The sequence below is a fragment of the Mastomys coucha genome, unplaced genomic scaffold (genome assembly GCF_008632895.1).
Source record: "Mastomys coucha isolate ucsf_1 unplaced genomic scaffold, UCSF_Mcou_1 pScaffold17, whole genome shotgun sequence".
Lineage (NCBI taxonomy): Eukaryota > Metazoa > Chordata > Mammalia > Rodentia > Muridae > Mastomys > Mastomys coucha.
Genome location: NW_022196899.1, coordinates 39,740,238 through 39,754,018, shown reverse-complemented (window position 1 = coordinate 39,754,018; position 13,781 = coordinate 39,740,238).

The window sequence follows — 13,781 nt, the reverse complement described above, 5'->3', positions numbered from 1 at the left end:
ACCCAAACAGTGGGCATCTGTTCTTCCAGAATAGATTAAAATGCCACGCTTGTAACAGCACTAGAAATGCATAGCTTGGTATTAAGGAAATGGATTTTGAACTCTTTCCAAGGGATTTTATTAGTCTGTATACCAGAAGGTGCTTCAGTTGGAGCATTTCACCAATCAGGACTCTGAACAGCAGTATACCAAACCTGTTTTTCTTGTAGTGAAGAATTGTATAGTAGATACAGAAGGAAGATTTCAAGTTACAAAGAAGGGAGGAGAGATGAATGCATTCATTACAAACATTAATTAATAAAGATAAATTGACTCAACCTATTAAGTTGTTCTCTCTCCAGTGGGATTTTATTTCTTTTATTCATTTGAAAAGAATTTGAGATTTTATTATAAAAGTTACTAATAGTTTGTCTTCCTAATTATGTTTTGCTGATGCCAATGCAAAGATAAGGATTTACTAGAGCTGATAAGAAGATTTTACAATAGAGAATATACATATCAGGTATTATATGATTGAAGAATAATTCAAACTAAAACTGGATATATAATGATGAGGAAGTTAACCTGAGTAAAACCTTGGCAATAAAGGATGAACCTCAAAAAGGACACAAAATATGTTACAAAATGAATAATAATAAAAGACAAACACAAAATCTGAAAATCATGCTAAAACCAATATGACATGAAGGTGGAAGTTACAACTTTCAAAGAAACAAAATTTAATTATTTAGTCCAATCTTCTGTACACTGTTAAAAAAAATAAAATACTAAATTTACATTGAGTAAACAAAGATACTAATGGAACATAGGAATTGACCGTAATATTGATAGAGGAGAATTAAATGTCAGGTACCACTGATTCCTTGACTAGGTCAGTAATACTGACACAGACTACATAGTATTATAAAAATGCAATATGATTTACCAACTAATAAAATAATGCTGACACTGTCTCTCATCCTCATAACCTGGTCCCACTATTCACTACTGGCTACTCTATAAAATAACCCAAACAGAAATAATATCTGATGTGTAAATATTTTTTAAGGGATTGTATGCAAGATTTGTAAATAAGCAACCCAGTAAAGGAATACACATTTTGCAAAATAAGGACAAGCAATGAGTAATAGCCATGATGCATGAACTGTATAACTCATCATTGCACACTTCCATGAAAAGCCCACGGCAGCTCCTCATCTTAAGAGATTAGTCATGGCAAGTGATATTAATGATAAGCAGCACCAGTGTTCTTTTTTTCCTTTTTATAGATATCTTCATTATTTACATTTCAAATGTTATCCCCTTTCCTCGTTTCACCTCCAAAAACCCCCTATCCCATCCACCTTCCCCCTGCTCACCAACTCACCCACTCTTGCTTCCCTGTCCTGGCATTCCCCTACACTGGGGCATTGAGTCTTCACAGGTCTAAGGGCTGCTCCTCTCATTGATGTCCTACAAGGCCATCCTCTGCTACATATGCAGTTGGAGCCATGGGTTCCTAAGTGCTTGCAGACAGAAGCCTGATATAGCTGCCTCCCTGGGGGATATGCCAGTTCCTGACAAATACAGAAGTGGATGCTCACAGCCATCCATTGGACTGAGCACAAGGTCCCCAATAGAGGAGTTACAAAAAGTACCCAAGGAGCTGAAGGGGTTTCTATCCTCATATAAGGAACAACAATATGAGCCAGCCAATACCCCCAGAGTTCCTAGGGATTAAACAACCAACCAAAGAGCACCAGTGTTCTTATAAATTGTTCTCATCACATCTTCTAAAACCAAACGGAACTCATTTTAATAAAATTCCCCTAGTGCCAGGAGGTAGCCCCAACAGTCAGGCAGGTCCCAGCAGAGGAGAAAAGGAACAGGCAAGGAGGATTTAAGGGATGAGTGAGTGAGAAACTGCTGGTGGAAAAATCTTGCATCTTTTACTGTCTTTCTTTATGACCAGTATTCTTTATATACACAGATTCCACAAAAAAGACAAACTAATGATTGCAAAAGAAACACAAATCATAGAATTTTGTCACTGGGCATGTGTTACAAGAACAGAGAGTAGGTATTATCAATTTCCAATCATTTTCAACCATGTAAACATTTATGACATATGACATTCTGTTCTTCAGGAAAGTAAAACATTAAAGTGATAGCAAAACATCTGAGTCAGTCTAGGCAAGTTTCCAAGCCTTGAACAATGCACAGTGGTTGAAGTATTGCTTGTGAGTTAACCTTGCTAAAAGTTTCAAAGCTCTCCCAGGCTGAAGGCTAACTTCTTCCATTCATTTGCTTTCTCTGTTTTTTAGCTAAAAGATATCACTATAACTTAATGTGAGCCAGTATCCTTATGATTAGCAAAGTCTTGTATTCTTTTATATTAATTTATATCATATATATATACATATATATATATTAAAGGTTGTTTTGGGCAAACTATTTTTTCATTAAATTTTTATTATCTGGAGGCAATATCATCAGATGACATATAGGCGGAAGAAAGCCTGTAATCTGATTGGAAGCCAAGACTATTCTTTCTGCCTTTCCTTAGGGGCGAGGGTGCCAAGAGGACTCTGGGCCTGTCCAACTTTTCTTGTACTTTTCACAATCTCCCTGGCAAAGAAGACTCCTGGGTAGGGTCAGAGAAGGTTATTTCTTTAAGAACAGAAATCATTTTCTGGAGAAAAGACATAAATGAATCATAATACGAAAAGTCTCCCACCAATGCACCAGGAAGAGATCAAAAATCCGAAGTGAAAGACAGCACAGCGGTAAAAACAGCATTGGCTCAGCTTTGTTAGACAGTCGAAGACCTGTGCTCTCCTCATAGCTCTTGTCATTACTCAGTATTCCTTGCAAAAGTAACTTTTCTTTGCCAGATAAATTGTAATTGTCCCCTCAGACACTTACTGCTGAATGAGTTCACCCTTTCTAGTCCTATCTGAAAACTGATTAGCTGGTTCAACTTCGCTCTTCTGACCCAAAGTCCTGTCCAAGCTGCCTGATTCAAACTGGCTTCGTACTCAATATGTCTGCTTGGCCTCAATCTAACTCTGGTAATTCGACCTTATCTTTTGGCTTCTTCTCTTAGCTGACATTTTCTGTCTTCACCGGAAACTTGTTTAGGTAAAACTGTCCTGGCATAATGCCTTGCCCCCAAGCCAACCTCTCTCCTCCTCAGTCTGTCCACCACTCACGGTGTATCCTATTAATAACTCATTCTGTCAAATATTTCTCTGATTCACCATTTTGTCTGCCCCTCAATTAGTCGTCACTTTCGAACATGGCTGCTTCCTTTTAGAAAATAGTCATACCTCCATTGTTAGGGATAAAATATGTGTACTAAGCGCATGCTTGTGTTTCAGTAGGCCCTACTGTGATCCAGCCCATATCTGAATTTGCCTGGATCATGTAAACTTTTAAGTTCTTTGGATGTTATCCCTTGCCAGAGTAGCCATGTTGCTAGATAAAAATTTCTCTGTAAATCATTCCTGTGCCACTGTAGCTTTAAGTACATCTTAACAACTCAACCTGTAAATGCAACTTTATCCATATAAATATGCTGGGTAGAAAGTATTATTTGCAACTTTAGTTATCTAGAAACTCAAATATTACATGAACAGATTGGGATTTACTATTGGAGAAATACTGTTAAGAATCGTAAGAAAGGCAATATTGTTTAAATAATATGAATAGTTCCCTAAGTGGAAGGCTAAGAAAAAAGAAGTCATTAAGTTCTGTATGAATTATTTTATTATAAAATGCTATATATTTTAATACATGTGTTGACTTCCTGAGAATTTCTCAAGCCTTTCAACTTAAGAAAGCAGATGAATATGTTTTTGAAAAATAACAAGTTCAATTTCATACATTCTAAAGTAAAATAAAGAGATGTACAGACTAGAGATTTGCTACCCTTTACAACCTGGCATTCATTACATATGATCACCAAGTCCTCTAGAAATGGAAGGGGTATATTGAGTTCTGGGGAATTGTAAAAATACAAATTAGATTCCTAAGACTAAGGGTAAAAATTTCTAGAAACATCTAAACAAACTTTAATTTTATTGAATACTTAATTGATACTTTAGGTATATTAGGTAAAAAAATAATGTAATTTAGAACATATTATGTTTAACATACTACTTTTGTATTATTTTGTATATTTATTTTTAGATTTAATATCCAGATTATATTTATATCCTAGTGCCTTCATACATATTTAGAAAATGTTACATAATTTCATTAAGAATATTGCTATAAGCTGGGTAGTGGTTGCACACGCCTTTAGTCCCAGCACTTTGGAGGCAGAGGTAGGCAGATTTCTGAGTTTGAGTCCAGCCTGGTCTGCAGAGTAAGTTCCAGGACAGTCAGGGGCTATACAGAGAAACCCTGTCTCGAAAAACCAAAAAAAAAAAAAAAAAAAAAAAAAAAAAAAAAAAAAAGAAAAAGAAAAGAAAAAAGAATATTGCTATAGTATATTCTGAAATATTAATATTCATAAATAGTATAATACAGCACTAACTAAAGTATTTGGAGGTGATTAAGGGAGCAACATATTTTCATAAAATGGACAGAATTTAGAAAATGTGTTTTGTAAATGGATTAAACTAAATGCATTTATACAATCTAATAGGTTTGTTAAGCATTTTATAAAGATCAAGAATGTTGCAAGTTCCTTAATATATTAATTCTTTTTCATCTAGACATCACCAAATTGTCCTGTTCAAGTTATTCAGGAATGATTATGATACTCTGTGACAATCTGAGTATCTGAGTATCTGTATTCAGTTCAAAATGGGTATCTCAAGTGTGTATGTTGAAATTAAATAAAGAATGCCAAGCACTGCTTTTATAATGACTTGGATAAGCACTAACCATGGAGTTGGTTGAACTCAGATATGGTTCTTTCTGCCTAGATTACTTTCCAATTGTCATGATAGCTTTGTTTTTTTTTTTTATTAGATTTTTTTAATTTACATTTCAAATGATATCCCCTTTCCTGGTTTCCTCTCAGAAAACAAACACCTTTCCTCTCCCATCCCCCTGCTCACTAATCCACCCTCTCCTGCTTCCTGGCACTGGCATTCCCCTACACTGGGACATAGAACATTCGCAGTACCAAGAGACTTCCCTCCCATTGATGATCAACTAGGCCATCCTCTGCTACACATGCTGCTGGAGCCATGAGTCCAACCATGTGTACTTTTTGGTTGGAGATTTAGTTCCTGGGAGCTCTGAGGGTACTACTTGGTTCATATTATTGTCAGTCCTAAGGGGCTGCAAACCCTTCAGCTCCTTGGGTCCTTTCTCTAGCTCCTTCATTGGGGACCCTGTGCTCAGTCCAATGGATGGCTGAGAGCCTCTACTTCAGGAACTGGCTATTTCATGCTATGTCTTCTTTTCTGATCCCTGGTGTTTATTTGAAACCAGATGTTTATTTTAATTTCTATAAGATATTAGATACCTTCACTGAAGGGTGATTTTAAGATCTCTTTTCAGTTTACTCAATTTATAAATTCCACGTGAAACTTAGCATTGGTTAAATAATAGGATTTCCATTAGTTTTATCTATTTCTGCTACCTATCAATAGAAAGTTAATTTCTAATGTATGCTACAATGAAAGTACATATATGGGGCAGTTGGAAGATAGAGTTTTTTTCACCTTACAATATGATAAAATTGCATTTATGGAACATTATAAGTACAAATATAAGCAACAAATTACATATAAACCATACTCAAATAGAATTATTTATATATAGTAAGTCAAGTAGGAATATTATCATAGACTTAACTACAAATTGTTATACATTTCACCACAGCTCTGTAGAGGTGAAAAAAAATGATCAAACACTGACTTCTTTCTAAAACTTATTATTTATAAGCATCTAAATGTCTGAGTAGATAGTACAGATCTCTGGCTATCTGTAGGTTCCAGAATTATCATTTAACTTAGATAACTTATAATTATCTATAACTTAGAATCATGTTCAGTGTAAATCATTGATGATTTGTTTATGATACTGATCTCTTGAAAGAAATCAATATACATGAAATCTCTTCACATTTGAAAAACAAACATTTTGAAGCCTACATTTAGAAATAATTAGATTTTAAGAGAAAAAGAAAGGGGCTAGAAGGACAGGTCAGTAGTTTATAACTTTCATGACTCTTTAGAATGACCTGAGTTTGTATCCCAGCACCGATAATCAGGTGATTCGCAACAGCCTTGTACTCTAGTTGAGGGGATTTGACTTCCTCTTCTAGCCTCTTGGGTCCCTTCAATCTTGCTCATGTTTCCACATACAGATATTAACCTGTACACATAACTTAAGTGCATCAGTGGCAGAATTGTGCTAACAACTGCTGTTTACATTGACATCTAAGTCAAGATACACAAAGGATCAATGAGAGCAGTAGTTTATATTGTTTATTAACTTGACTACATAGAAGAAATGGTAAAATCAATAAAGTACATTTTTGGCTGTGCTTTTTTGTGTGCTTTGATGGACAGTTGGTATATGGGTAGCTGAACTGGGGAGGAGATGCATACTGCCCTGGTTGTGGAAACCATCATATAAGAGATTGTAGATGTTACCAAGGTAATAGTAATAAGAGAAACACCCATGGATGTAGACAATAATCTCTGTTTTGGAAGGTGTATATTTTCATTGTCTCCGTAATGTCAGAAAATAGATCCTTCATATTTCTGACATGGGCTCTCACTAGTAAGTTCCCAGTCGTCTTCTGGACATTCTCCCTCTTGCTCTGAGCTATATGACTGCTTAAAGTTAAACTAAATATCATAGTTTCCCCAAATATATAGACTGCCGATAAGTATTATTAATATCTCTAGGCTCCAATCATGTAAAAATCGTAAGCTCACTCTTACACTTGTTCCTTTGGTTTGTTTCCTCTACAATACTCATCAATACAATACTCTCTGAACAAATATATTTTTAAAATATAGGTAAAGTAGAATATCTGGACAGCAAGTGGATTGGTAGGCTAAATTTAGAAAAATAAATTTAAATAATATTTAAGCACATCTTATGTAAATTTCTATTTAATATAATAACATGCTTAATAGTATTCCAAAAGTATATACAAATTTCAGCCTTAATGAGCACATTGTAGACATCTTTGAAGAAAATCATTGTAATTTTTTATTGCAAAACTACTTCTTAAAATAAAGTTTTTAGGACAGAAACCTTCATCTAAGTTATACCATCAAGAAGACATTGTACCTGGTCACTGTTTTCCATTGGTTCAGTGTCGAAGACCATAAAAGTGAGTGTTTGTTTGCTTTTAAGTATTCTTTTTACTTTTTAAGTTTGCATTTTTTTTCTCGTCTTACTATCAGGACACAGTAGACTGTCTACATTTGATCTTTTCTTCTCACACATTTTGATGTGCCAATGCAATTTTCTAAGGGACTCACATTGAGTATTCAACCTGGCTGGCCTCTGGAGCTAGGTTAGAAACAATTTAGATAAATGCTTAACCTAATTCTCACTCCTGTAGCTAACCCATAAGCCTCTTAGAATAATTTATTTGTTCAGTTAAAGAATCTGTCATTTTCAACAAAATAAGTTCATGTATTTGTTCACTGGCAGTATTCCATGAGTATTTGATTGTTTGCTTGATATTTATGTTGGTTTGTCCATTTGTTTGAGCAACAAATTCCATATAACTTTTCTAGTTAGCTCTCTGAGTCTGGTATTTCAATAGATCACATTTTACTCTGTACTCCTGGGAGCTGATATTTACAAGGTCTGAGGAAAAGAGAGGCTTTTGTGTGTATGTGTGTAGAAGGACTCAGAAAACAGAGGCTCAATTCTTCTATTGAGGTGAAGAATTACATTTATAGATTTATTTGTCTTTTTATAACGAAATAGTTGCTTCTAATGATTTGCAAAATGCAAACTATTTAATATACAGTTTTTAAAGTTTTATTTTTCAAATTTACATGTATAAATTGATAAATCATGAATAGCGTCTATTAATAAGGACAAAACATCAAACATGCAAATGTATAATGTTATATAATAGTGTAAAAATTGTTAAACAATTTTAATTAAGATGCCTTTATTAAAGAACTATTTTTTGCTCTTTTCTGTTTTTCCCATCAGTTTTACTAACTCTAAACATCAGTACTACAATGAGAATCATAAATATCATTCAAATATATATTGTTCATTAAAGCAAATGATTATATATTATATATATACATATATATATCTACATATATATAATAAAAGTAATAAAATCCATTTTAGATTTGACCTTTAACTATTAGTACTTATAAATTTTTTCCTTTATGCTTAGCAATTCTTTAATCATACACTTAAAAAAAAATTCTGAAGTGTTTCATGAATGAGTGTTGAACTAGTCATAATTACACATATAAAAAAAACTCCAGAGACTGTATCTTGTATAAAGATGGGTTGAAAGTAATGGCCAAAACTATATTTAAAGACATTTATCCTACAGATTTTAATGTATTATAAAAGCAATTTATGGGAAGCTATTGGAAATTTCAAATAGAAATCTGCATTTGGAGCTATTCAATCTTAGATTTAAAAAACAGATTAAAGAGAAAAATTTGAGGTCTAGCAGAATTATTACACATAATAATTGATTTAATTCACTATTGAATCCATATGCTCAACTGGAAAGATTACAAGAGGCCAAGAATACAAAATACCCACCCTTATAGCCTAATTACTTAGGAATGAGTTTCAAAGCAGAAGTTATTTTGCCCAACAATTTTAATCAGTACATTGGCATCAACTTCTTTGGAAAGTTTTACCCTTCTCTAATAGCTTGGTTTAAATCAGTAGAACCATTTTAAGCATTTTATGAAACTCTTCAATGTCAAAAATTTGCAGCCTTATTAAATAATTTAGATAATTTAAAGATTTAAGTAAAGATTGCTTATTAGAACAATGTTTAAAAGTGATCAAATGAACATTCTTAATGGTCAGTGTGGATAAAGTAATGCTTATCAGGAAACTAATACAGCTGAGAAGTCAGAAACCCATCTCTGCATGAATGCTATTTCAATTAAGGTATTTGGCTTTACAAATGGACTAATTACATTCAACAAAGCATACCCCATTTAGAAATTGTGAAGGATTATATGTAAGAATAATTGAGATTTTCTATTAAATATTTTATTGTGTTAATAGTATTATAAACATTTTCTTAAGTATTACTGATATATTTTATTTACTAAATTTACATAAAAGAGAATAATCAGGTTTATCAATAATGTTTGTAATGATAGAATATTTGGAAAGAAGCCTGAATCTTTTTCATACAAGAACAGAGGTGTTATTCTCACCTTCTTTCTTCCTTCCTTCCTTCCTTCCTTCTTTCTTTTCATTCTTGTCTTTTATCACTGAAATCATCCAGTAGCACAATCCACATTGCATGTTACACTGCAGGTTTGAAACTTACAAATGAATACAAAGTTTAAACATAAATTTGAAATTATCCTAAGAACTTAAAATTCTAGAAAATACTTTACTTTCAGCAGAAAGAGATGAGGCTAATAACTGGCTGAAGGACTAAAGGCTGAGAAGTTATTTTTAATAATTAAATTTTATAACAGTGTTACTTCATTTATTTAATCTCTCCCCTCTCAGTTGTATTCCCTTCTTCTCCAGTCTCCCTCCATCCCTCTAGATTTTCTTTCTTCCTTTTTCTTTAATTATATGTGCTACCATAGGTCTTCAAACATTTTTACTGATACTAGAAGAAAATGTAACATATATATTAAAATAAACAAATTATGAAAATTAGTAGTATTCCCCAGAGGTTTTATGGAAGAGTGGGAATCCCAGTTCATCAGTGAAGTTACTAGTCTTCCACCACTTTCTACATGTTTATCACCATAATCTTGTGTCTGAAAGTGGGTGACATTTTAGCACCTTTTGATAATTAATGAACATTGAATATCTCTGATATTTTTAACAATTGTTACACTGCAAAGAATAAGGTAAAATTTTCAGTTATGCAGAGAACTTCAAAGTTTTACTTTGTTCCTTATTTTATATTTTGCCTGAGGTAATGTTACATATGCTAAATGATTTTCAGATTCTTCCTGGATCTTTTGTTTAGAATCCTTTCCTTTTGTTCAATTTCTAACTGTTCAGGACTTGTGGTACTTTTCAGATTCCTCCCATTATTCACGAGAAGTATCTTGGTGTTCTTGAAAATGGTGTAGAGATCTTACCTGCTAACAATCGCATCCTCTGTTATGGAGAGGATGGGATAGCATGATGAATGTGGAAATCTCTTCACTTCATGCCAGTATCTATCCTAACCTCCCCTATGCAGGAATAGCACCATCAGAAATCATAGTTACTGCACAAAGCAACATTTCATTAAATACACTTGAGAAAAACGAAATATGGATGACAATTAAACTTATTTTTTATATTTATTTTTACCTGATTTATTTTCGAGTTATTCATACATCAAATCTGCAAACCTTTATAATTCCTGATATATTCACTCCCATGGGCTGCCTCCATGTGGTTTTGCATATGTGTTTTCTTTCTTAGAGTGTCTGGACACCCCTGCACACTGGACTGGAAAGATGAAGCATATCCTAGTATAGGTAGGGTCTGCAGGATCCTGGTCTTGCTCTGAGTGCAAAAGGGGGAGAGGGAGGTCTTCACCAAGGATTTTAGTGTTACAGCTCTTTTAAATGGCTTTCAGTGAAACAGATCTCTTAGAGGATGTTCAATGAAACAGCTTCTGTGCATAAATTTTATTCAGGGTAGAAAAGAGCTATATATGAACATTGGAGAGTGGGAAGGCATTTTTAGAGTAAAAGTAAGTACTAAGGATGCTTTATTTGCCTGAAAATACATTCCAGGAATCTCAGGTGCTAGTTGGGCAGGTTCTTGTCAGGATGAAGTTGAACTCGTAGGTTTGCCAAGGATTATGTGACCTTCCTTAGGTAGATCATGTAGGAGGTAAGCTAAGTTAGGCAGAGAAGAGGAAGCCCTGATGTAAAAGAGAGTCCTTTAATTTTGTACCTAAGCTGTCCAGACATGGTACACTGCAACCTTAAACAGCAGTGTTTCCCCATACCTCTGATTTTTTTGTTCATTTGTTTTTAATCCACTTAATTGTTAAAAGCTGAGAACATGTGCAGAAATGAGTGATATTGGGCCTTCCAGTGGGGTGAGGAGAGAAAATCAGTGGAATATCCTCAATAAAGTTTCATTTTCCATCTTTCTAGCAATATCCACCTGAACAAGAGCTCCTAAATAGAGGCAAACCTGGATATCATTTGTACCACCTACTGTATAGTGTATAGTGTATTGTAGGTCCATATAATAGTTTTAGTCTGGCTTGAGACTTGTCAGGTAACTAAAGCTACTGGGTAATCTTATTGAGATGATTATGTCATGACCAGAAAACAACACCTGACCAATACAGATGCAGCTACTCACAGCCAACCATCGGACAGAGCTCAATGGATGAGCTAGAGGAGGAGCTGAAGAGGTTTGCAACCTCGTAGGAAAAACAGTATCAGCTAATGAGATCCCCCAGAGCTCCCAGGGAATAAACTACCAGCTAAAGAGTATACATAGAGTGAGCCAGGCTCCAGATTCATATGTAGCAGAGGATGTCAATATCTCACAACAGTGTGAGGGGAGGTCCTTGGTCCTGTGGAGGCTTGATGCCCCAGCATAGGGTGATACTAGAGCTATTAGGTGGGAGTGGGTGAGTGGGTGAAGGAGCACTCTCATAGAGGCAAAGGGGAGTGTGGAGAGGAGAGGTGGGATGGGGGATTGTGGACATGTAAAGGAAGGAGGAAATCATTTGAATTGTAAATGAATAAAATCATTTTAAAAAAGCTTCCCCTTCTCGAGGTATGATGCTTACATCTTCCAAAGAATCGCAACCTTCTCCTGTCCCCACAGCAGTGCTTTATTATTGTCAATGTATCAAGTATTTAATACAAGGATAAGTTAAGAACTTTCAGGAACTGCTCATGCTCCATAGGAGCAAAACTTGGCAAAAAAAGACTCTGTGGTTGAGTTTACTTCAAAATGTATATTTATAAAAGCTATTGTAATTAATCTATGGAATAGTACATCCAAATGGCAATTTACAGAGAGATTTTTACATTTTAGCTTCCTTTTTATTCTAAGAATAGCCTTTCAGAGTAAGACTTTAATGAAAGAAGTAGAGTAAATAAGAATGAAACAAACACAGATATGGAAACCATATTAATTTTAAAGATTCATTCAATTAATCATTTAAATCAGTGTGTGTGTTGTATGTGTTCCTGTTGTGTGTGCAGGTCTTCGTTGTAGACAGAAGGGGGAATCTCATTTTCTGGTCCTGTAGTTAAAGGTGGCTGTAAGCCACTTATGAGGGTGCTTTTTCAGAGGATCATTCAGACGACCAGAGTTTAGTTCCCAGAAACCTAACTGGGCAACTCGGCACATCCTATAATTTCAGGTCCAGAAAGATTTAATGCCTCTGGTGTCCCCAGCTATTTGAACACACTTAGAGATACACCCCCACTACAAACCTTCGTAACTTAAACCAAATATTTTACATTTAAAAAGTTATCTGTCTAATTCATGAAAATGGACTAATAATTACCCATATCACTTTCATTAACATTTATATGTTAATTTAACATTTACATTCATATTTTTATGCATATGCATGCTAGCTTGATTATCTATGTCTCTATGTAGATCATGTTGAATATATATGAGAATCATTTCTGTTGACTTTGCTCCAATGCACATTTTGCTCAGTTCTGCAAATCTCAATGTTGCCCAACAGAGCACCCTATGGCAGCTCCCTGGCTGCTACCCCTCCTTTTAAAATAGTAGTATCATTTAAATAAAAGGACTTTGCCAATATTTGATGGAAATTGGAATGAATATTTTATAGACTTTGCAATAACTTTCAAGGTCTAATTGCTAGAAAATGCATCCATTGAATTTGATGGTGCAATTAGTTGATTTTAGTTCCAATTATAAGATATGTTTGTATGTCATACTACTTTACAGCAAGGCAAGGAATATGCAAAGTAATATTAAAAACTAATAGGAGAAAGTTTATATTATGGGCATCTACCCACTTTATATGTTTGTAATAACTTACAGAAAATATACCATTCTTTATTTTTTAAAAAATGACAACACCTAAAATGAGTCCTATAAAGTAATTTCCTAATTAATTATAGTTGAAAGGCACAAACTAAACACTCAAAGCATTATTTTTGCATTGTTCCAAAAATTTAAGTGAGAATTACAATGGTAACTTTCAGTGTTCAATTATTTTAAATTAATTCAGGAATGTATATGTGTGTGTGTGCGTGTGTACAACTCATATATAATATAGAGTAACATATATAATATTGACAACAGTTTGGGATTGGCATCCCATTAAAATTGCAACATCAATAACACTGAGTTTTCACATGAAAGCATTTTAGGTAAGAAATATAAACTCTAGACATACTGGAGAGAGTGAGAGAAGTTGTTTATCCAGTTCCAAAACACTGTAGCAAAGAAGTAAACTCTGGAGAGAGACAACTTCAAGGGCATATCCATTTCAAAGCTTACTTGGAAGTCTTTAAATTCTAAGAAGAATGAGTAATTTAAGAAATAAATACTCCACAAAAGATGAGAGGCTTTCAAAACGCTCATTCATGTGCTTCATTTTCCCCCCAAGGATAGGATCCTTGCTCACTTCAAAGTAAGACTTAATGGTTATACTAACCCAGCTGGAGGCA